General features: G+C 41.1%; 1 protein-coding gene across 2 annotated transcripts in view; it reads right to left on the bottom strand.

The window, feature by feature from the left end:
- Nucleotides 1-23,227, bottom strand: part of LOC136857522 (aminopeptidase N) — a 518,903-nt gene that overhangs the window by 308,702 nt on the left and 186,974 nt on the right. The window contains exon 2 of one of the 2 annotated variants that reach the window (XM_067136248.2): nucleotides 14,492-14,559. The gene's annotated coding sequence lies outside the window, so the exon portion shown is untranslated. Of the gene's footprint in view, nucleotides 1-14,491; nucleotides 14,560-23,227 lie in introns of those variants that run through there. The other variant, XM_068225222.1, reaches the window with a different exon arrangement.

Raw genomic sequence — 23,227 nt, 5'->3', positions numbered from 1 at the left:
AATGGCCCTCTTCTTACCCTCATAGCTTTAAAACTTCTTTCAGAATACACAGCGAGTGGATGGATATATATTTTCATCTTGTTCAGACGAACAAGTTTGAAAGTACACCTTCAGTTCTATACGATTCAAGTATATAAAATGATAAATGCAAACATTTTAAATTAATACAAAGATTTAAAAACCTCACCCGACGATCTAGCAATGAAAACAATGTATTAAGGTGATGTCAGTCAAAGCCCGTCTCTGTTATCTCCTACCAGTTTTACTGACAAGGAAAGAAGCACCTGACTCGACCTGCGGGTGTGACAACTGTGATATATTAAACTGCATAGTTTCCCTGGGTTTCTGGGTCAGCAGTCTACACACTGGTTTGCTGCAGATCTCAATGCCATACGTTGTGCCTAACTTTCCATTTCCACTCAACTACGGCAACCTATATCATCTGCAGTTTCCAGCTGTTAGCCAGATCTGCCTGGAACATAAGTCTATCCATCTCCTCTTGTCTTCCCACCACTTCTCCCTCGGCACTCTTGCCCTATCATCTCCTCTTCTTTGTACACATTCTTCCACTCCTTTCATCCACCTGTCTCTTGGTCTTCCTCTTCATCGTTTTCCTGTTATATCCATTTCATGCATCCTCCTGGGTACCCTTTCATCTGTCATTCTCTTCATGTGTCCATACCATCTAAGTCTAGATGCCTCTATCCTTTTCTGTAGTGGCTATTCTTTTACTATATCTCTATTCTCTATTCTACTTCTCAGAAATTTCATTTCACTCTCCGGTATCCTAGTCACGGCTTTCTGCGTCATTTACCAAGTTTCTGCTTCATACGTCAGAATTGGTACATGTTACGTCCTGTTTATCACTCTTTTGCTCCTCTGAAGGACAACCTTGCTCCAAACCAGGCTTCTGACACTTTTCAAGAACGCTCCTGCTTGTCTTCAACGCTCGATTCTTTCCTTATATTTCTTCCACTTTCCTCTATGGTATTTCCCAGGTACTTGAAACTCTCTACCTTCCTAAGCTGTTCCCCTCCAAGCATTATCCTTATCACAGGTTACTCCTTTGTAGTTGAGATCACTATCTGGCTCTTTTTTGGCATTTTGGTTCCATATTGTTCCACCTCACCTTTCCATAGATCTAACTGTTCGTGGATATCCTCTTCCTTTTCTCTCCAGACTAAAACGTTATCTGGGAACATTATCACTTCCATATTTCCTTCCCCAATTTTCCTTGCCACGTTTATCATTAGCTCGTCCATTGCTACATTGAAGGGAAAGGGTAACAGAGGTGACATGCATGTACATCTACTCTAATATGTTTGTCAAATTCATGTTTTGGTATAACCCACTAATTTCTCTCAAACAGCGTTCTTCACGATATGCTGGCAACCAAGCTTCGTAGCCAGTTGCGGTGAGCCCTGAAGAGCACATTAATACGTGAGCTCCCTGTTCTCTTGCATATTCACGCATTCATGGATTATTTACAACCGTTCCCTTTGTTTCGATCTATTTTCATCAATTGATCAAAACTATTCGACTTATTTCGAAGGTCCGTTACACTGACATCTGTGAGTGACAATGCAGGGAGCACACTTAATTTAGCGCTACGATCCTGAAGACTATGCGCATGCGCAATCAGTTGATGATGGTGATGATGCTTGATGTTTAAAGGAGGCTAAGATTTAGGCTATCGGACCCTAATGGTACGAAATATGACAATTTAAAAGTCCAAAATTCATCCACTGGCTGGAATTCAAAAAGACGACGATGAACAAAGATTATGGACTTAAAACAATCAGTGGATCGCACCCCAATGCCCCACGTTCCCAAAAACGATCCTAAAACAATAGTATTCCTGACCAAGGGGATGATTTCAAAGCACAATCCTGAATCGATGATGGTTGTAGTCTAAAGGTGTCCAAAATCCAGATCAACGGCCGCTCATAATTGTACTTATCGCTAGGAAAGTAGACCCATGGTATTTTTCATGTTGAGGTACTCACGTAGTTCCACACATTATGGTACTACTCACAAGTATTGTACGTTACACAGGCAACGCAGACCTACGGTGTCGCTCATATAGTGGTACCAACCACAGGCAACGTATACCCGTGGTGTTCCGCTGATAGTGGTACTAATCAGAGGTACTGTAAATCCACAATGAGCCACTCTCTGCTGCTACTAATCACAAACCTAATATAGTGGTACTACTCGCAAGTAAAGGCGACCCATGGTGTTTCCCGCGTGATGGTACTATTCGAAACTACTTGGTTCTAATTAAATTATCCCTTTGTTACCTCTATTAGTTACCTTACAACAGGCAGGGGATACCGTGGATGTATTCTTCTTATGCGTCCCCCACCCACAGGGGGTTAAAGCAGATGACGTGATGGTTTATGCAGAGATATACCTATAAGCGAGGAGCACGGTAAGATACAAGAACCCCCATACGAGGGATAGTATTACAGTTCACCACAAGGGTCCGCCACCTCCCCTTTTAGTGTTAACCACTGCCTCCCAGAAGTTCTCGCTAGCAATTTTGGACAGTGTTTCCAATTGCGGAAAGATGTTTGCTTTACGTTGCAGGTGGAGAATCGTTCCAAGTGAAATTAAATGAGTACCGCTAAATCTGGTCGCATAATAATAATAATAATAATAATAATAATAATAATAATAATAATAATAATAATAATAATTGGCGTTTGTCCAACCGTTGACCCTTTTCTCTACGGGATCAGATATGAGGCGAGATGAATCTGTTGTGGGGGGATTTTATGACCGGATGCCCTTCCTGACGTCAACCTTATCAGAGGATTTAATGAGATGAAATGAATGACGCTATATATGATAGTAGGAAGGGAGAGGATGAAACCCGGTGCCGGCACATAGCCTACTGTTGTCGAACAGCACAAAGTGGTCTGCTCAAGGCTTAACGTCCCCATTCGATGGACGAATCATCATCAAGATATTCTTTTGCTCCCACTCCATATGAGCAATGCGGAGAGGTGTTAAACCGATTAACCACGGTGTCAGACCGTTTAGACTTGAGTGCCTTAAAGGTCATCGCAACCAGGCAGACAATAAATAATAATAATAATAATAATAATAATAATAATAATAATAATAATACTTTGGGTTTACGTTCCACTAATTACTTTTACGGTTTTTGCAGACGCAGGGGTGCCGGAATTTAGTCCCGCAGGAGTTCTCTTACGTGTCAGAGAATCTACCGTCAGGAGGCTGACGTATTTGAACACCTTCATACACCTACGGATTGAGCCAGGATCGGACCTGCCAAACGCATAATTTTTATGCTTCTTGTCATACCTGGGTGAACTTCGTGTTATGTAAAAACCGAAAATAGTAGTTTCAGCTAACGGTACTCACGGCTTTACCATGGATTGTCCTGAGAATGGTTATCCATGGTTTCCATTCTCCTCATTAAGAGGAATCGCGGAACAGTTGATTTTATAGGCCACGGGCGGTCTCCTCTCACCTTCACCGCAATACGTCTCGAGGCTTGACAGAGGACGTCGCCCTCTAGACCAGGGTTTCCCAAACGTTTTGTCTCTGAGGCCTTCTGAACATACCGCATGCATGTCCAATGCCTTCTTAGCCACAGAACACAATACTGCATTCAGTAAACAAAAGACAGAAATTTGTATTGATACCATGTATGATTTTACTCCTATAATTTAGGACACATTTTTACTTTCTTTGAATGTTTAATTTAACTCCATTTACATAAAGATACTTGCAAAGAAATTATAAATCAATGTGCCACTTGGGAATTAATTACAACAGTCTGGATTCGTAAATTTACTTGAAAAAATTCACTTGTTGCGGTTGTTGGCTCAATGGAACGGATGGTGCTGTTTTCCAAAGACCAAGCGTACTCACCCGAACTGAAGGTCAGCTCTGTTCTTGTGTTTCGGTTTTATTTGTGTGAGAGCAGCAAGGGTACACTCATACAAGTACGTTGTCATGAAAGGCATTAAACGAATTATTTCCTTTCTAGAAAATGTAGGCTATAGGGAAGGTCATGGACCAACAGAGACGGAGTTGTGATACATGCGTGGAACTAAACATGCCACTCCACCTGATATAATTTTACAGTTTACTGATCAAGGGAGGGCAGTTCATGTTCAGTTTCAAAGAAGGGATTTCTGATCCACGAGTTTTTCTCAACCAGACGCGGAAAATATGGTCTGAGTGTGGATACTAGCAATTCCAAGTGTCTCTCAATTACATCATTTACACTGCTTTGTATTTCGTCTTTTTCCGCTGCTAACTTGTACTATATACCGGCCACGCTAAGAGTTACATATACTGGGAGAGTTGGCCGTGTGGTTAGGGGCGCACAGCTGTGACCTCGCATCTGGGATATAGTGGGTTCGAATCCCATTGTCGGCAGCCCTGAAGATGGATTTCCGTAGTTTCCCATTTTCACACCAGGCAAATGCTGGGGCTGTACCTTAATTACTACCACGGCCGCTTCCCTCCCATTCCCAGGCCTTGTCTTTCCAATCGTCGCCAAAAGACCTATCTGTGTCGGTGCGACGTAAAGCAAATAGCGAAGAGTTACATATACTGTATGTAAGTAACACAACAGTTAAGACATAGTTACTAAATGTAGTCTATGAACTGTGTGTGTACAATAAAATTTCGCTCTTTAAGTACAGTACCAGTCAAAAGTTTAGAACCACATAACAATCATGAAATGTCATCTAGAACCTAAAATTGTGCTACTAGACCTCTATTATTTTTTCTGAGCTTTCGCCTGATTTCACTGAGTTACTCCAAGTATTGTAGAAGTTATACATTTTTAACTGTTGGAAGGTCACATCAGAAAGTCAATTTTTTTTTTTGGAAATATTATGTACTGTACACTAATTGGTTCCAAGTATCACCACCAAGATTCTTTTGTAGACTTACCAACAGGTGGGGGTCATTTTAGTGTAAATATAAAAATTCCTAAAAAATGTAGCACCGATTTTTTTGAGTTTATTTCTCAAACCAGCACTAAGGTGTTCAGTTTTTCCTTGTTGCTGTTATAGGTCTGAGCGAGAGCTATCGGCATCGAGAATGTGTTTATGGATGCCATCATTAGAGTGAATATAATATCAGGGCAGGTAAATCTGATGCCGATAGTTCACCCCGAGACCTTGGACCATAAATGGCAAAGAAAAATCAACCATCTTGACGCTGCTTCGCAAAAGAATATGAAAACCTACAACCTGTTTTCCAGTCATTGAACGGGTCAGGGATTTAATGAATGAAACATATATAGGCTGTTGTTTCAATTGGGTCGCCACTCCCAAGGTGATTTATTAATGGGTGATAAGTGCTGTGAAATGATAATGGAGAGTGTTGCTGGAATGAAATATGACAGGGAAAACCGGAGTACCCGGAGAAAAACCTGTCCTGCCTCCGCTTTGTCCAGCACAAATCTCACATGGAGTGACCGGGATTTGAACCACGGTATCCAGCGGTGAGAGGCCGACGCGCTGTTCGAAAAAGAATAAAATAGACAAAAATTCGGTGCCGCATATTTTCTGAATGTTTATATTTATACTAAAAGTCTACAAAAAAAATATATATATTCTTGGTGGTGATAACTGGAACAAATTAGAATATTCAGTACGGTATATTTCCAACATTTGATGTTTTTGGTGTGACCTTCCAAGAGTTAAAATTCGTAACTTCTACAGTACTTGGAATAACTCAATGAAATCAGGCCTATTAGATGTGAGAGCTCAGAAAGAAAATTACGGAGATCTAATGGCACAATTTTAGGTTCTATATGACATTAGGGGATTTCTTTATGTGTTCCTAAACATTTGACCGGTACTGTACGTTTACAACTTAAATTATTATCACGGATCCCAGTTTGGGAATGGCTGTTCTAGGAAACGCGGCCTACCCCTCAAGGGTACGGAAGGAAAACATTTTAGTAGTAGTAGTAGTAGTAGTAGTAGTAGTAGTAGTGGTGGTGGTGGTGGTGGTGGTGGTAATTTTAGTTTTGTTGTACACTCAGATAGAATGGATCGTCTCATAGGCGGATATTGACGTCAGTGTCTAAGGGTGATGTGTGTAACGTCATTGTTTAAGTGCTTTGCGAGACTGTGATAATATAGTATTATCTTTCAAAGCGTACTCGCCTGTCGCTGAATGTTCTCATTTGCACGTCACTTAACAAAAGTTACGGACCCCTCATCTCGCTCGACCTTGCTAGCAGTGACCACTGACCTTCAAACTTATGCTGATTTCATAACCAGAACTCTGTGTGTGGGAGAAAGACCCATTTCAGACTCGTGAGCACGGAATTACAACCTGGTGTAGCGAGTAGGAAGTGCTGGAGCAATCAGGAGCAGGGCTCAACACTACGCGCCCCCGCTGATTGAAGTGGTGCAAGACTAGGGTGATCAAACGTCCTCTTTTATCCTGACATGTCCTTTCAGACTACTGTCCTGCGTCCGGATGGATTATTTAAAAACCCACAAATGTCCTTTTTTTAATGAATCTGCTTATTTGGGGTAATCTGTGTTACTTCAATTTTACAAGTATTCCTCATTACGCGATGACATCGTCGATATCGTGTTATTAATTAGAAATGTGATTATGTATATACAGTACAAACGATTGTTATACCTACCTATGCATGCCTCTATTTACTACTCTGTATATTGTATGCTTCTCTCTCGGAAATAACCCATCGGAATCCAGCTATGCTAATGTGCGACAGTTGATAACGTGACAAGAGACAGGATTTGAAGGAAGCCCGTTTTAAATGGATGGCGCTGGAAGTAATAGTGATTATTGTGATGTTAAAATGTATTCGATATTTGGCTTTGAAACTGATGATGTGAAATCTTTCTGCAGTTTCAAATAATTCCTGAATGACAGTAGTAATGACTCTGAATATAGGAAGTAACCTTGTAACCAGATATGGGCAAAGTTGATTCTAGTTCAGAGTTATTAAAACTTGCAGACTACGTTTTTTCTCTATCAGGGCAAGATCCAAATATAGGAAGAGTATTTTCATTGATATCAGCACAATGGACTGATAATAGGAACCGTTTGAAAGTAGCATCTGTGAAAATCCTCTTGATGGTCTAATATAGTCTTTTTACATGTCAGACACGCCAAAACTCCTGAAGGCAACTGAATATTCAGGAGAGTACCAATAAGGCGTGTCAGTTTCATTTTAAATCTTGTAAGAATTTACAGTGTAATATCGAAATGCATACATTTTGTTTATGTAAGTGAGAATTAGATTATACAAGTCTAAATTCAAACTCTCGGTGGAGGATTTTTATGTCCTTTTTTTTTTTTTGGCATTGTCCTCCCTTTTAAATGGTTTCTCCTCTTTTGTCTCTATTTCAATCTGGACACCCTTCGTAAGACGGCTGAGACTCATGAAAATAACACGAGTTCTATAAAAAATTTCTTCATAATTACACAGTTATATAAGTTAGATATTATAGAAAATACCAGTGGAGGAAGGGCGTAATTAGCGCAATGGCTTAGTCCTGCCATGGGACCTGGAAGGTTGGTGTTCAATTCCTGCTTGATACCAGCTTGGAAATTTCACCTGGAGAATCACCTGGTCAGGAAGGGTATCAGAAATTAAATTCCAGGCCAATACTGAAACCGTTTCCGATTATCCGACCGTTTCCGAATATTCGACCGTTTCCAAGAAAATGACGGTCGGAGTTTCCGACGTGCTTTACGTACATTCGTGTTTGTGTGGTGGTTATTACTGTGGTATGTTGTCTGAATATGATGAGGAGAGTGTTATCACGGACACATACACCCAGTCCCCGAGCCAGAATAATTAATCAGAAGCGATTAAAATCCCCGACCCGGCCGGGAATCGTTATTAGAGTAATACTGTTCTGAATACAATAATATTGAAGTGTTATATGACTAATTGAGTTCGTCACATGCTTATTGATGGTTTGAATTACGCATGTTTGTAGTGGAACGGGACTTATTTCATCTAGGTGGAATTTCCTCATTGTATTGGTTGCGTTGCCAGACAAACAATGTGATTCCATATATTGAGGATTGTGGGAATTTCTTCTGCCCGTTCCTCTATCACTCTATCTTGCCCGGCTGGCCTGTGTGTGGCCTTGTGTGTAACTGTTGCTTGCTGCTGATTGCATGCTGGATCAGTCATTGTAATGACATTAGTAGCAAAATAAGAGTTTCCAAAGCCATATTTTGAAAGTAGAAAGGGTCATATTGTTACGTACCAGCCCCGTGCTAGCCCCTTTCGATACTTTTAGGAAGGGGCTAGTGACTCACACGACCTGGGATCTTCCAGCCGGCTTGTGGGGTGGGGCCGGTCTCTCCGTGTATTGTTCTCGTTGGCTGGCTTACTTGTGAGTTTCTTCGAGATTTAACGGGAATATTCTGCCTCTAGTCACCTCGCGAATCTTCTGGCTCCCAGCAGTCTGTCAGAGTTGGACTCCGTAGTGGAGTCAGTGAGAGAGACTAGTTCAGTGGGTGTGCTGAGGATGACAGCGGTGTTGGCTGTCGCTAGTGTCCCACCGAGGTCTGAACCAGGACCTGTGGTTATGTTGTCGGAGAATCCAGTGACTAGGTGGGCTGAAGAAGACGGAACGGAAGACATACTACTTGAGAGTATTGCGTGTTTCTGTGGACTGAGGATCGCCGCGAGTCAGTGAGGGAAGCCGATATGGTGAGTGAGTATCGTCCTGCTGCTGAATACTGTTGAGCTGTTGCTGTTTAGTTGTTCACTGCGTGTGACTGCGTGAATTACTGGACTGTCTCTGGAGTCGAACCAACGAAGTCATCGTGTGTTAAGTGACCCGTAGCCCTGAGTTCAGATCCAGCTGCTGTATGAGGTAATTGGTCCTGGGGAAGTGAGAGTAGGGATTAACCGTCCGCAGGTATTGCGACGTGCCGGAATGCCTGATGCGCCGTAAGGGAGAGACTTGTAAATATACTTGTAATTAGCAAGTGCGGCAATTCATAGCTGATTATAATTGTATATATTGACCCATTCTGTTCATGACTTGATATGCGATATTTAACGCAATTTTAATATTGCGCAATATGACGCCAAGAATGTGGTCGCAAAGCTGAAGAGAACGCAGGAGCTTGGAGGCGGTTCCCTAGGAAGGGTGTGACCACGTATGAGCGAAGTGGAAGGCATGCGGGAGAAGGAAGGAGAGATAAGAATTTTGTTTTGGGAAGTACCATGCCACCTTAACAGCATTTAACGCGGGAAGAGATCGGTTTACCACGTCACGGGAATCGAGTGATATCTCGTTTACCTGAGGATTTTCCGGGGAGATAAAAGGATGAAAATAATCACCAGAATTTTGTGAACATGATGATGCATCTAACGCCATTAATATATGATAAATTTGATTATTCTACATTAAAACAATCACCGTAGGAAGCAGTCAAGTATCCACTGATATGCAGATATGCATTAAGGGATGTCGCCCAAGTCGCAGATTATCTATCAGGTGTTTACATAATCTTTAAAGGATTTCAAAGAATTTGGTAATTTATTGTCATATCCTTCGTTTTTTATTATAATTTGTTTTACGTCGCACCGACGCAGACATGTCTTAGGGCGATGATGGGACAGCAAAGGCCTAGGAGTGGGAACAAGCGGCCGTGGCCTTAATTAAGGTTCAGCCCCAGCATTTTTCTGGGGTGAAAATGGGAAAACACGCAAAACCATCTTCACGGCTGCCGACAGTGGAGTTCGAACTCACCATCTCCCTGATGCAAGCTCACCGCACGGCCAAGTCGCCCGGTCGTAAATTATTCCAATACGCATCTCCCCTTTCTGTAAACCAATATTTCCCCCCAATTCGTTCTCTTGAGTTCGAATTTTTATCTTCATTATTACGCTCCTCACTACTTTCAAAGGCTTCACTCAATCTCATTCGTCTATTATGTTATTCTACGCCATCTCTCCACTGACAGCAGCTCGTCCCCTTACTTGCAGGAGTTCCCAGACCAAGGTGTGCAACATTTTCGTAACACTTTCCTTTTGTCGGAAATCAACCAGAACAAATCGTGCTGCTTTTCTTTCGATATTTTCCAGTTCTAGTATCAAGTAATCCTTGTGTAGGTCAGATACACTGTAATTGAGGTCTTGCCAGAGACTTATACGCCCGCTCCTTTACATCCATACTACAAGGCCTAAATACTCTCACAACCACACGAAAAGATCTGTAATCTTTATTTACAATCCCGTTTGTGTGATTAGTCCAATGAGGATATTTCCTTATACCGGGTAGGGAAAATAAAAATAAAAAATAAAATATTTACAATAGGACTGACGACATTTTTATTTTCAGTTGTCTTCAAGTAAAGGAATAGAATTATGCAATTACGTAAGAATGCGGACCCTAATGACCATCATCATCGAGGTAATGTGCCCCGAGCTCTGGATTAGAAATGATGTTGTAGATGATTTTGATAATACGAGGAATTAGTGCTCAAACCACTCAAGGCAGTGCCACTTGTTCAAACCGCTCATTGACCTCCCTGGTCCCGCAAATTAGCCTCCCTTGCACCACTTGTTATATCAACCTGACAGGTGTGTGTGTGTGTGTGTGTGTGTGTGTGTGTTCACTTGTGAGTAATTCTACTTCACACAAGGAACATAACTTATGGTGAGCTCCTACAACTCTACTGTACGAACTAATTCTCCCACCTCCTGGAAGCCGGTCTCCGCTGCTTTCACGTTTACTGTGGCTGTAAACTCGCCACTTTATGGTTCAAGGTGAGCCACGAAATGGAGAACGGAGGTCGTTGTGTTGACCTAACACCTGTTAAAGCCTGAGGTATCGGAAGAAAAGAGGATAAGAATTATTACTCAGACTTCCTGTGAGATACAACTTAACCGAATGTACTAGAAAACAAGCTCTCTCCTCTTACATACAATGCGCGCACTAATGTAATACATTCATTCATTTTTCGGCTCCATGGCTAAATTGTTAGCGGGCTTTGGTCCAGGGGGTCCCGCATTCGTTTCCCGGTTGGATCGAGGATTTTAATCTTCACTGGTTAATGATGATTTTTGTTGTTTAACGAGGCGTAACAGCTAGGTCATCGGCCCCTAATGGCACGAGGTGCAACTAAATGAAAACTAATAATGAAAAAGTGATCGTGAACAAAAACAATTAGTGGATCAAATCCAAAGTGCCTTAATCACTGGGGTGAGGATTATTATCTAAAGAGTCCAAAATTCCGGTCAGCAGCCCCTCACAATAGTACTAATCACTAGTAAAGCAGGACCATGGTGTTCCTCCTACAGTGGTACTAATCACAGATAACGTCGACTCATGGTGTTTCTCGCTTGGTGGTTTTAATCACTATTAACGCAGGACCATGGTGTTCCTCCTACAGTGGCACTAATCACAGGTAATGTAGACTCGTGGTATCTCACGCAAAATGGCATTACTCACAGGTAACATAAACCCATGATGCTTTGCACATAATGGTACCACTCATATGCAACGCAGGCCCATGGTGTTTCGCACATCACGGCCGGCGGTATTATCGTGGCGTTCCTCACTTAGTGGAAGGAATCACATGCCACGTATACTCATGGTGTTGCTCACATAGTGCTACTAATCATAGGCAATGTTGATCCACAGTGTATCACACATTTTGGCACCACCCACAGGCAGCACAGACCCATGGTGTTATTCATATAATGGTATTGCTCCCATAGTAATCCTCTCCCGTTGATATTAATCACAGACCCAGCTGAAGGTAGTAGCGGGACGTGCTCCTCAGGTAGTAGTGATTATTGCTCTAAGAGGGAGCACAACCAGGCACATGTAGTAATATTAATGGCAGCTAAAGTCGACTCATGGTGTTCTGCATGTAATGGTACTAATCACAAGTAGACCTAAGGTTTGAATATCATCATTACTTAGTCGCCCCTTTTAGTCATTCACCTCTTACGACAGGCAGGGGCTACCGTGGGTGTATTCTTCGTCTACGTCCCCCACCCACAGGGAGTTCATTGATTAATTCCGATGGCTCGGGGGATGGGTGTGTGTGTGTGTGTGTGTGTGTGTGTGTGTGTGTGCCATGTTCGTCATTAGAATTTATCACAGGTTACGGCGTCAACTCGAAGGACCTGCAGCAGGCCTCTCCGGACGTCATACGCCATAAAGTAATTCATTCATGTGCATTTAGAGCGCTCGCCAAGTTGGCAGTGTGAATTTTCAAGCATGTGACTAGTAATAATCAGCACCTTTTTTTATTATATGCTTACTAAGCGATACCACAGAAAAATTATTCGCCAGAAATTAGTCGTAGTTAAGGCCTGTATAAATAAATGTAATATAAATTGCTACACCGTGACCATACATGTTACTTTATTCAGGATTCAACTTGGGGGGAAATATAAGTTTATGACTCTGCGTGGCCAACAATACAGACCACGTAAGAAAAGCTAGTGATTTCAAGTAAGGTGCCTTGCACCTCTTCAATATGCAGGGCGTAACAATGAAGGAAGTCAAACTTTCAGTACACATTCCTCATGTGTAGGAGAAGAAAGTATATTTTATGGACATGGGTCCTTAAACACCTTATTTCCAAGGTAGAGCTCATTTTCTGCAACTATACATGGCACATTAATCATGGGAGAGTACATAGGAACTGAACGAACCAGCATACAACATGAAACTCTTTCTCATATGATATGTTCAAAATGCCCCACGACGCATTTGCATCAGCGCACCCCGGAGTTCTAACTTGGAAATAAAGAGTTTGCGGTCCCTTGCCCACATAACACATTTTATTATTCTGGGTGTAAGGAATATGCCCTGACAGTTTTATTACACTCTGTGTAGCTTCACTGCTACAGACGTAAATAATACTTAAAATTATTTTGCTGGACACGGCGCAACTTCCATATTAGCTATTGATTGACGCCACGGTTCTTCCTTCTCACTCCTAGCCCTTTCCTAAACCATACTCCGCACAAGGCCTATCTGTGCCTGTGTCACGTAAAGCAGATCGTAAAATGAAACCTGCTGGCCGATGCCCTTGACACGTTGAGCAATTTAACTGCACCACGTGACAAGGCAAACATTACTAAACATTCTCTAATCGCCAAGTTCTTGGTGTGCCTTCTCCATTATTGGAAGTTGGCCACAATCATAGCGAAGTCTGTACTATGTTCGACTGCTGTTTACTCCAATCTAGTCCTTTCCAATCCCGTACGTTCCCAGTCAAGAGTGTTCCCAGCTACCGCGACCTCTACGTCCATCAATTTTGCCTTGCATGATCAGTTCAAGTAGGTTGTACTTTTCATTTCTCATTCTAATATGACCAAGGGGACTTTCTTCCCTTGATTGTACACATGAACATTACATTTCAGAGTCCATGTTTGAGCGCCGTACAGAAGCTCCGAATATACATAGCAACTGACGAAGTTGTGGCGTGTCTCCGAGCTGAGGCTTCAGTCACACAATAGAGTAGCGGTAAAAAGTTCAGGACCACATAAAAAAATTATGAAGTTCCATCTAGAACCTAAACTTGTGCTACTAGACCTCTGCATTTTTTCCTGAGCTCTCGCATCTAATTTGATATACGTCGCCTGATTTCAGTGATTTACACCAAGTATTGCATAAGTTTAAAATGTAACTGTCGGAAGGTCACATCAGAAAGTCAATACTTTTGGAAATATTATGTACTATATAGCATGTGTTTGTTCTAAATGTGCACATCACGGCTCACAAATAGTTCATAATGATTTTGTGTTTTGTGAACATATTGACTAACACAGGTTGCCATAAGGACTGGATCTTTTGTAATTATAGGCATTTAAAAAATTATCCAGTCAGATGACCCACCTAGCAGCAGTTGATTATTTTATATTTTGTGTAGCCACACATCTACGTGCTGAACAGAAGAGATTTTGTTAATATTGATCTTCCGTACTTGTAGAAATGACATAGGGTTTTGGGCGGCTTATGATGTGCCAAAACAAGGTGAAACTCCTTACGTTTCACAGAGAACTTTGCTCCGCGTATTCAGAAGAAAATCTCGACTGTTCACGAGGAAGTCTTCTACAATAATGAGGGTTTGAATTTAAGAATGTTGTACAGTTGGAGCTGTAGTGGTACGCTCGTTCGTCACCAGGTGGCTCGCTGTATCCTGGCACAGCTCTCCAATTGGGAGCTGTCGACAACATTAAGCTCCAATTAAGATCGAACCTGCCAAGTTTGGTTCAGAAGGCGTGCGCCTCAATCATCTGAGCAACCTTGCCCGACTCACAATTCCGGCAGTAACTAGATGAGTGATAGTGATGATTCGTCCCTGATTTGTCTGATTTCCTCTCTAATACTTCTCACCCACACACAAGGTGTGATAGAACATCTTATTATGCGAGCATACAGCGCACGCTGTTTTTACAACTGTTTTCTGCTACTGTCTCGACTGGTCAAACGTAAAAGTTACAAACTCTACTCACCTCTCTCACTTATTTCGTGGCCCAGTGAACAAGGATGATATACTCCATTCACTGACGACGGGAATAATCTGAAAATAAAACAAGAAACATGAATATGCTTGAAATTAGAACTTTAGTGAAGTATCGAAAATAAATTACATTTTATTTAGGGGGATAATAATAATAATAATAATAATAATAATAATAATACAAGGATCCGACTAGTTGGCTGAATTGTCAGCGTACTGGCCTTCGGTTCAGAGGGTCCTGGGTTCGATTCCCAGCCGGGTCGGGGATTTTAATCGCTTCTGATTAATTCTTCTGGCTTGGGGACTGGGTGTATGTGTCCGTCCCAACACTCTCATCATTTCAAGCAACATACCACACTACCAACCACCACAGAAACAAGCAATGGTGGTTACATCCCTCCGTATAGGGTTGGCGTCAGGAAGGATATCCGGTTGTAAAACAGGGCCAAATCCACATGTGCGACGCAGTTCGCTCACGTGACCCCACAGGTGTGGAAAAAAGTGGTAGGAAAATAATAATAATAATAATAATAATAATAATAATAATAATAAACAAGGGAATTGATCAAGCAAACACTAACAAGAACAACAGCGAAAGTTAAATTTCTAGGAGAAATTTCAGAGCCATTCGAAATTACAACAGGGGTTAGATAAGGCGATGGGACCACTACTATTCAATCTCGTTCTGGAAAAGCTAGTTCGAGAATGGAAAAATTAAACTAAAGGGATCAATATTGGTAGGCTTCTCAAAAACAAAATTCACCTTCATTGCCTCGCCTTTGCAGATGATTTGGCAATCCCAACAAACAAGAAGCACTCCATTCCGTACAAAAACCTCATGAAATAGCGGCAAGGTCTGCAAATTTCATATGAAAAAACAAAGTATATGGAAGGTACAAAACCGGATTTAACAACCATGTTCTAATCACTAGGTATGGGAAAATCTCCCAAGTAGATAAATTAAAATACCTAGGCGAAATTGTACAACCGAACGGAATGAATCAGCAAGCAAACAACGAAAGAATAATTACAAAATTACTAAAAGCATACAAAAGTGGATCAGATACAACACAAAATCTATATCCCAAAACGCAAAATTACGACACTACAACACAGTTGTCAAACCAGAAGCCTTTATGCATCAGAAACTCTGAAAATTGGTGGCAGATCACAAATAAAAACATCGACAAACCATAGAGGAACATTCTCAAGTAAATTGTAGGACCTAAATGTGAAAACGGTATTTTGGATGAAAAGGAAATCACAGGAAATCAATCGAGTAAGAGAAAAATCACAGACACCATTAGAAAAAGAAGATTTAAATTCTATGGTCACCTGATCAGGATGGATAACAATAGACTAACAAATAACATACTAAACCTCGCAGTATCTCTAAAACATCACAACAACTGGCTTACAGAAATAAACAAAGATCTTCAGGAAATTGGTATAAATTAAGAAATCATGCAAGACAAAAGAAATCTCATAAACAAACACAAACTTGCTGATGAACATAAAAGACAAGTTACAAAATGGACGGAAGAACGCAAAAGGAAGCACTGCGAAAGGATGAAGAGATTGTGGGAAGACAAGAAGAAACGTTATGCTAAATAAGTTCACATGCGCTCCTTAGTTGGGCATAACGAATCAAAAAAGGAATAATCATAATGTTTATGTCCCACAAACTACTTTTTAATTACGGTTTCCGGAGACGCCGAGGTGCTGGAGTTTTGTCCCGTAAGAGTTCTTTTACATGCCAGCAAAGCTAGTGAGTCACACGACTGACGTATTTGAGCACCTTCAAATACCACCAGACTGAGCCAGGATCGAAACCTCCAAGTTTGGCTCAGAAGGCGTGCGCCTCAATCATCTGAGCCACTCACCTCGACTCACAGTTCCGGGAGTAACTAGATAACAGTGGGTGATACGGATGATTCTAACAATAATTTACAATTAAACAAGTAAGTTATAGCATGCACTACTGGTTCGTCCCTGATTCGTCTGATGCCTTCTCTGATTCTTCTCACCCAGACACACGGCGTGATAGAAGACCTTATTACCCGTGTATCGTAATAAACGTGTGAATTACTGTAAATAAGTACTACGTCATTAATTCTCACATTCACTCATGCATTCGTACAATCTGGCTACGCACTAAGTACGAAATCCCGGCAAGAAGAGAGGCTAAAATCGTACAGTTCCTAACTCCCAACGGGAGAGAATTCCATAACCTGGTACCAGACACTTGGTATAAACTGTTATACACTGATGTACTATTTATGGGTCTAGTGAGGGAGGAGTTATATCGAGTGTAATGATGAGGAATGGAAAGAGGTAGATGAGGTCTAACGTAAGATACTGCGATGTAGCTCCATTTAAACATGGAAAAATGAATGTGGCAATGTTTAAATATCTCATTTGCTTAAACTTTACTTTGATTTACTTTAATATAAAAATAAATCGGATGCAAGAATTATTTTCTTTCTGCAGTTTCTTCGTTTGTTCCTCAGTAGCGTCAACTAATAAAACATCACAGTAGTTGAGTACAGGGTCGTATGAATTAATCTTATTTTCAGAGTGTGTGGGGATGAAACGACTGGTGAATTCTGAGTGAGCATATACTTTCCTATAAATATCAGTTGTTTGTTAATTGCAATCCAAGGTTTCATTTTTTTTTTTTTTTTGCTAGTTGCTTTACGTCGCACCGACTCAGATAGGTCTTATGGCGACGATGGGACAGGATAGGGCAAGGAGTGGGAAGGAATCGGCCGTGGCCTTAATTAAGGTACAGCCCCAGCATTTGCCTGGTGTGAAAATGGGAAACCACGGAAAACCATTTTCAGGGCTGCCGATAGTGGGGTTCGAACCTACTATCTCCCGAATACTGGATACTGGCCGCAATTAAGCGACCTACCTATTGCCACATTGTTATTTTCGAGTTATCACTTGAAGATGATACAATTATTTCACTGAAAGAAATGCATCTGCTTTTAAACTGTTCAAAAATCATGGTCAGGATATGATGATGATTGTTGTTTAGAGGAGCCTAACATCTTGGTCATCGACCCATAATGGAACGATATGAGACTAGCTGTCACGACAATTAAAATTCCAAAATTCATCCACTGACTAGAATAAAAAACCCGATGATGAACAATGATTATGAACTTAAAACAATCAGTGGATCCGACCCGCAACGCCCCATATTCCCCTAAAATAACTTAAAACTATGGTATATACTGACCAAGGGGCTGCTTCCAAAGCAAAATCCTAAATCGATGAAGCTTGTCTAATGGGGTCCAAAATCCAGGTCATCTCCTCCTCATAATGGTAGTAATCGCTGGTAAAGTAGAACCTGTAGCGGTACTAATCACATGCAACGTAGACTCGCGGGGTTCCTCACACAATGGTACTAATCACAAGCAACCTAAAGCCATGGTGTTTCGGATATAGTGGTCCTAATGAAGGGTACTGTAAACCCATAGTGAACCACCCACGATGATACTCCAGAATTCTGTAAACTGTGTGTACATTTCTATGATGGTTTCATATTTTAATGCACTGTAAAAATTAGTATTAAGTCATCTGAATTATTTAAGGTATGTGTGAATTTCCATATGAACGTGCTGTATTTAAAATGCTAAGATAATAGTAATTGGACCACTCAGTCTACTGTAAGTCATAGTGTAACATTTTGGAATATTTAAGGTTCGTGTGAATTTGTATATGACGGTGTTGTAATGTTAAGCTCAACCTATAGCATTGTAAGCCGTAGTAATAATCACGGTGAGTATTTAAGATTTATGTGAATGTGTATATGGTGATGGTGGATTTAGAATGTTAAACTATTATATCTTGTAATAGTTTCTTTCCACGGAGTTTCTTGTTGTACTCTTGTTGTAGTTATTTTTTGTTGTTGTTGGGTGATTTTGTTTTAACTTTATTATCACACCACTGTAAGTGATCATTGCTACCGGGATATTTCCCAATTTCGACGTATTTGTTATTATGAATAATAATAATAATAATAATAATAATAATAATAATAATAATAATAATAATAATAATCACAGACCTATGGTATTCCTCACATAGTGGTACTAATCACGGGGAACGTAAAGCCATGGTGTACCGGATATAGTGGTACTAATTAAGGGTATTGACAACCCATAATGATGATGATGATACTAACCACAGACCTATGGTATTCCTGGCATAGTGGTACTAATCGCAAGTAAAGTCGACCCGTGGTGTTCCTCATATGATGGTACTGATCACAGGTAATATGATGGTTCAAGATCCATCAAGTCATTGTCACCCCTTTTAGTCGCCTCTTTCGAAAGGAAGGGGACACCGTGGGTGTATTCATCTGCTTCCCCTACCCACGGGGGCTGGTCAGTAGAGGTTCATAGTATTTTTCTTGTAAAGTGTAGGTAATAGGCTCTATCTGCTGGCAATTTCAACAGTTTTCTCAATATCGCTGTGATAGAGAGACAAAAATATGCAAACATAAGGATTTACATGGTTTCCGTACTACGTCGCGCTTGCGAAGCATCGAAGACGTTACTGAGCAAATATCCGCGTGCAGACTTTCGACTCCAGTCTGTACTCAGCACATTAGTGAGTCTTGACAGAAGGCTTCCATTGTGTTAAGTTTGTCCCAAACATTGACTCAACGCTGTGTTTAACGTGATGTATTTGCAGCCCTCAATACACGCCATGTGTATTGATGGCTGGTAACAGGGTCATTATCACCGTCCTCGCACAGGAAGTAATGTGATGTACTGGCTCGTAGCTCCTCCGTCGCTGTTCCCTAGTCAGCACATCCGAACCTGGCCGCGGCCGGTGGAATTAGAGGGTATTTCATTAACTTCTTGTTTTTGGATTCTAGAACGTTAATCCTCAAGTAAGCACAAACCTATGTCAATGCACCCTTTGTACTTCGAGAATGCGCGAAATAAAATCACTACCTAAAAATCAAAATCAGCAGCCTGTTTCTAGTTTCGATGATGATTGATGTTTAAAGGCCCCTAATGGTATGAGGCGCAAGGAAATGAAACAAGAATTAAAACTTAAAAATCTATCCCCTGACTAGAATATAAAACGAATGATGAAAAAACGACCATGAATCCTAGCCAATCAGTGGATCCAATTCACAATGCCTTCTTTTCTGAGATGAGGCTTGTTATTAAAAGGCGTCCAAAATCCAGGTCAGCGGCCCCTCACAATAATACTAATCACTGGTAAAGCAGAACCATGGCGCTCCTCCTATAGTGGTACTAATCACAGGTAATGTAGATCCATGGTATGTCACACACTATGGCACCACTTACAGCTAAAACAAACCCAAGGTATTCCTCACATGGTGGGACTAATCACAGCCACCGATATTCCCGTGGTGTTCCTCACTTAGTGGAAGTAATCACAGACCATGTAATACTCTTGGTGCCGCTCACCTGGTGGTACTAATCATAGTCACGGCGTATCACTCACTATGGTACCACCTACAGGCAACTTAGACTCGTGGTGTTCTCCATATAGTGGTACTACTTGTAGGTAACACAGATCCATTCCGAATGTGCACAAATGAAGTCCCTAGGCATTTTATTTACCCCTTATGGGAATCTATACTTCATTACCACCGGAAGTGGCGCCTGGAACTTCATGCTGTTTGGTGTAACTCAGAGGAAAATTCGTTCCTAGGAACTTGCACACGATATGGCAGGTGCTCCAGTTCAAAGTGCGTGTGGTGATGCAGGTGTAATGCCCCAGAGCACGGTTACTAGACTAGACGGTAGGGGTCACGCGCAGGCTCGCTTTGGCTGGTGACGTCATATGGCCTCCACTGCCGAACTTGCAGTGAACGAGACCCATTGTAATTGTGCGTTTCTGTTAATGATTTGCTTGTTTTTTTTTTAACCACTTGATTAATATTTTTAAATTTTGTCAAATATAATTGCTAGTTGTTATGTGTAGATAATTATGTTGTAATTTATTTCAATACTTTTCAGAGCATTACAAGTAATATAATAACAATGATTAACACGAATTCTAGTAGCTTTCTCAGTACTAAATTATCTTTCGCCACGCAAATAAAGTATTTACGTTTCGGTTTTCGTATTTTCTATCCATCCAACGTACTTTTATTTCTAAAGGTGCTTACTAAAAATAAATAAACATGACCAATCGCACGGGATGCTTTTTACCGCTGTTTTGGAGGATTGTTAGTATTAAGTAGTATTGTAAAAACCTAACATATCATTGTATAAGTAATTATTTATAAATGTGTACTGGCCGGTGGAATGTTGGTGAAAAGCCCCTGAAGAAACGTCAACCTCTTCCACTATGTCAGGGTCACTCGTTTTTAGGGGAAAGAGGCTTCCCATGGTGAAAAATAATTCGAATAATTTGTCAAGAGCATGATTTTGTTGTTCTACACAATTCCCATAGGCACTTTTTAAGCTGTTTGTACCACACACGTGGACACGGGAGTTTAGGACGTCAAATCCATTATTAATAGTGATTACAGTCTCTCCTACATAGCTGAGCTCTGGAAAGTTGTGGCATATTGCTCTACCCACAGTCAGTGATAACAGTTCAGCGGCTTTCCATACATTTTGCCTCTCCGTTTCAGTCACAAGAACATGCTTCATTGAAAGAGTATGCTCATATTGCAGGTCTTCGCCCTCACTTTGCATTTAAATTAATTTTGTAAATGCTTCTTTTGTAACAGATTGCCCACTTTTCAGTTGATATCCTTCCGCAGTAATTCAAGTGCATGAGGCACATCGCAAGAAAACCACATGTTTAAGCTCTTTGATGGGTTTTCCAGCGAGGGTTTGTCCAACGAAATACTCAGATCAGTCATACATTTCCTATTTGAAGGTCCCATGTCACATACAACTGCTCTAACTTTAAATGCAGTGGTTTCTACGACTTAAATTACTTCTACTGACAGTTCTCTTGACATCGCTGTAGCAGAGTTGTAGTAGATAGGTTGTATCCACTTTTGAGCTACACTTATCATCAAAATGACTTGGATATTATCATGGGGTCCTCTAATCATTTCTTCATTTTACCGGGCGAGCTGGTTGTGCGGTTACGGGCGCGTGGCTGTGAGCTTGCATCCGGGAGATAGTGGGTTCGAATCCCACTGTCGGCAGTCCTGAAGACGGTTTCCCATTTTCACACTAGGCAAATGCTGGGGCTGTACCTTAATTAAGGCCACGGCCGCTTCCTTCACATTCCTAGGCCTTTCCTGTCCCATCGTCGCCATAAGACCTATCTGTGTCGGTGCGACGTAAAGCAAATAACAAAAAAAAAATTGATATAGACCGTGAGGTGACTGCCTTAGCAATATCCTCAGATGACCACCTGGAGCTTCTGCCGTTAACTAAAGCTTCCTGTTGACTTTTAGGAAAAGTACCCTCACAAACTTGAACATTACTCTTTAATTGTATTATTTCGGTATTAGCTACACTAAGACGGTCCTGAAGATCCTTATTTTGCTGTTTTAAGTCACAGTTTCCTAGTCTAACTCCAATTCTGCAGTCACTTCAACAATTTTCTCATCACAGAAACACTGATGTTTACTTTTGTTATCTAATTCCTTCCTGAAGATAGCATTATTAACCTTTTCTGCTTCAATTGGTGCCTGCAATCGTGAAATTTGCCGTATCTCCTTACGATGATTTCGCTTTTGTTCCCTTTTGTGCCCTTATTTCACGATCTTTACTGGACTGACACGCTAAATCATTACCTACTACTCAGTGGCAAATATAAATGTGGTACCGGTACTGCGTCACTCCTTAAGTTACGTCTAATTGGAAGGTTTAATAACTCACTCTTCAAGTCCCTTATGTAGTCCGAGTCGTCGAAGTGTACAGAGCATACACGAGCATTTTCAACAGTAAACGAATCAGCCCGTTTATAGGAATTAATCCACTTTAATTTAATGCCACTGTTCTTTGGAAAACAATGAAATTTCATGTATAAGTCCTTCTGGTGTCTGTCGTGGTTAAAGCAACCAGCGACAGCACAACACATCATGGCACAGCACAGAAAAATTAACTCTTACACTGTTATGAAGGTAAACACCATCAGTAGACTAATGGAACTCTGCTTGGTTTAGCGAACTTGGGTACCGCGTGACGTCAGGAGGCGTGGCCTGCTACTGCGCACCCAACTGATGATCCCTACCGTCTAGTCTAGTAACCGTGCCCCAGAGAGCTGTGCCAGCTTTTTGGAATAACACTAGTACACGATATCACTATTGGAGCTCTGAAGAATGATTCTTGTTTCCACAGGCATTGTATTTCTATTGCCCGTTTTCCTTGCTTGGATATCGTTGATGATGATGATGATGATGATTGTTGTTTAAAGGGGCCTAACAGTTAGGTTATCGGCCCCTAATGGCACGAGGTGAACGAATGAAACAATAATTAAAACTTCAAAATATATCCACTGATTAGAATCTTAAACGAATGGTGATAAAAAAATTATCGTGAAACAAAAAACAATCAGTGGATCCAATTCACAATGCCTTCTTTACTGGGATGACACTTATTATCTAAAGGGGTCCAAAATCCAGGTCATCGGGCTCTCATAATCGTGCTAATCACTAGTAAAGAAGAACCATGGTGTTCCTCCTATAGTGGTACTAATCACAGGTAACGTAGAATCACGGTGTTTCTCGCATGGTGGTACTAATCACAGGTAATGTAGATCC

This window comes from Anabrus simplex, chromosome 1, assembly GCF_040414725.1.
Source record: "Anabrus simplex isolate iqAnaSimp1 chromosome 1, ASM4041472v1, whole genome shotgun sequence".
Lineage (NCBI taxonomy): Eukaryota > Metazoa > Arthropoda > Insecta > Orthoptera > Tettigoniidae > Anabrus > Anabrus simplex.
This window is presented reverse-complemented; position numbering and strand designations above follow the sequence as displayed.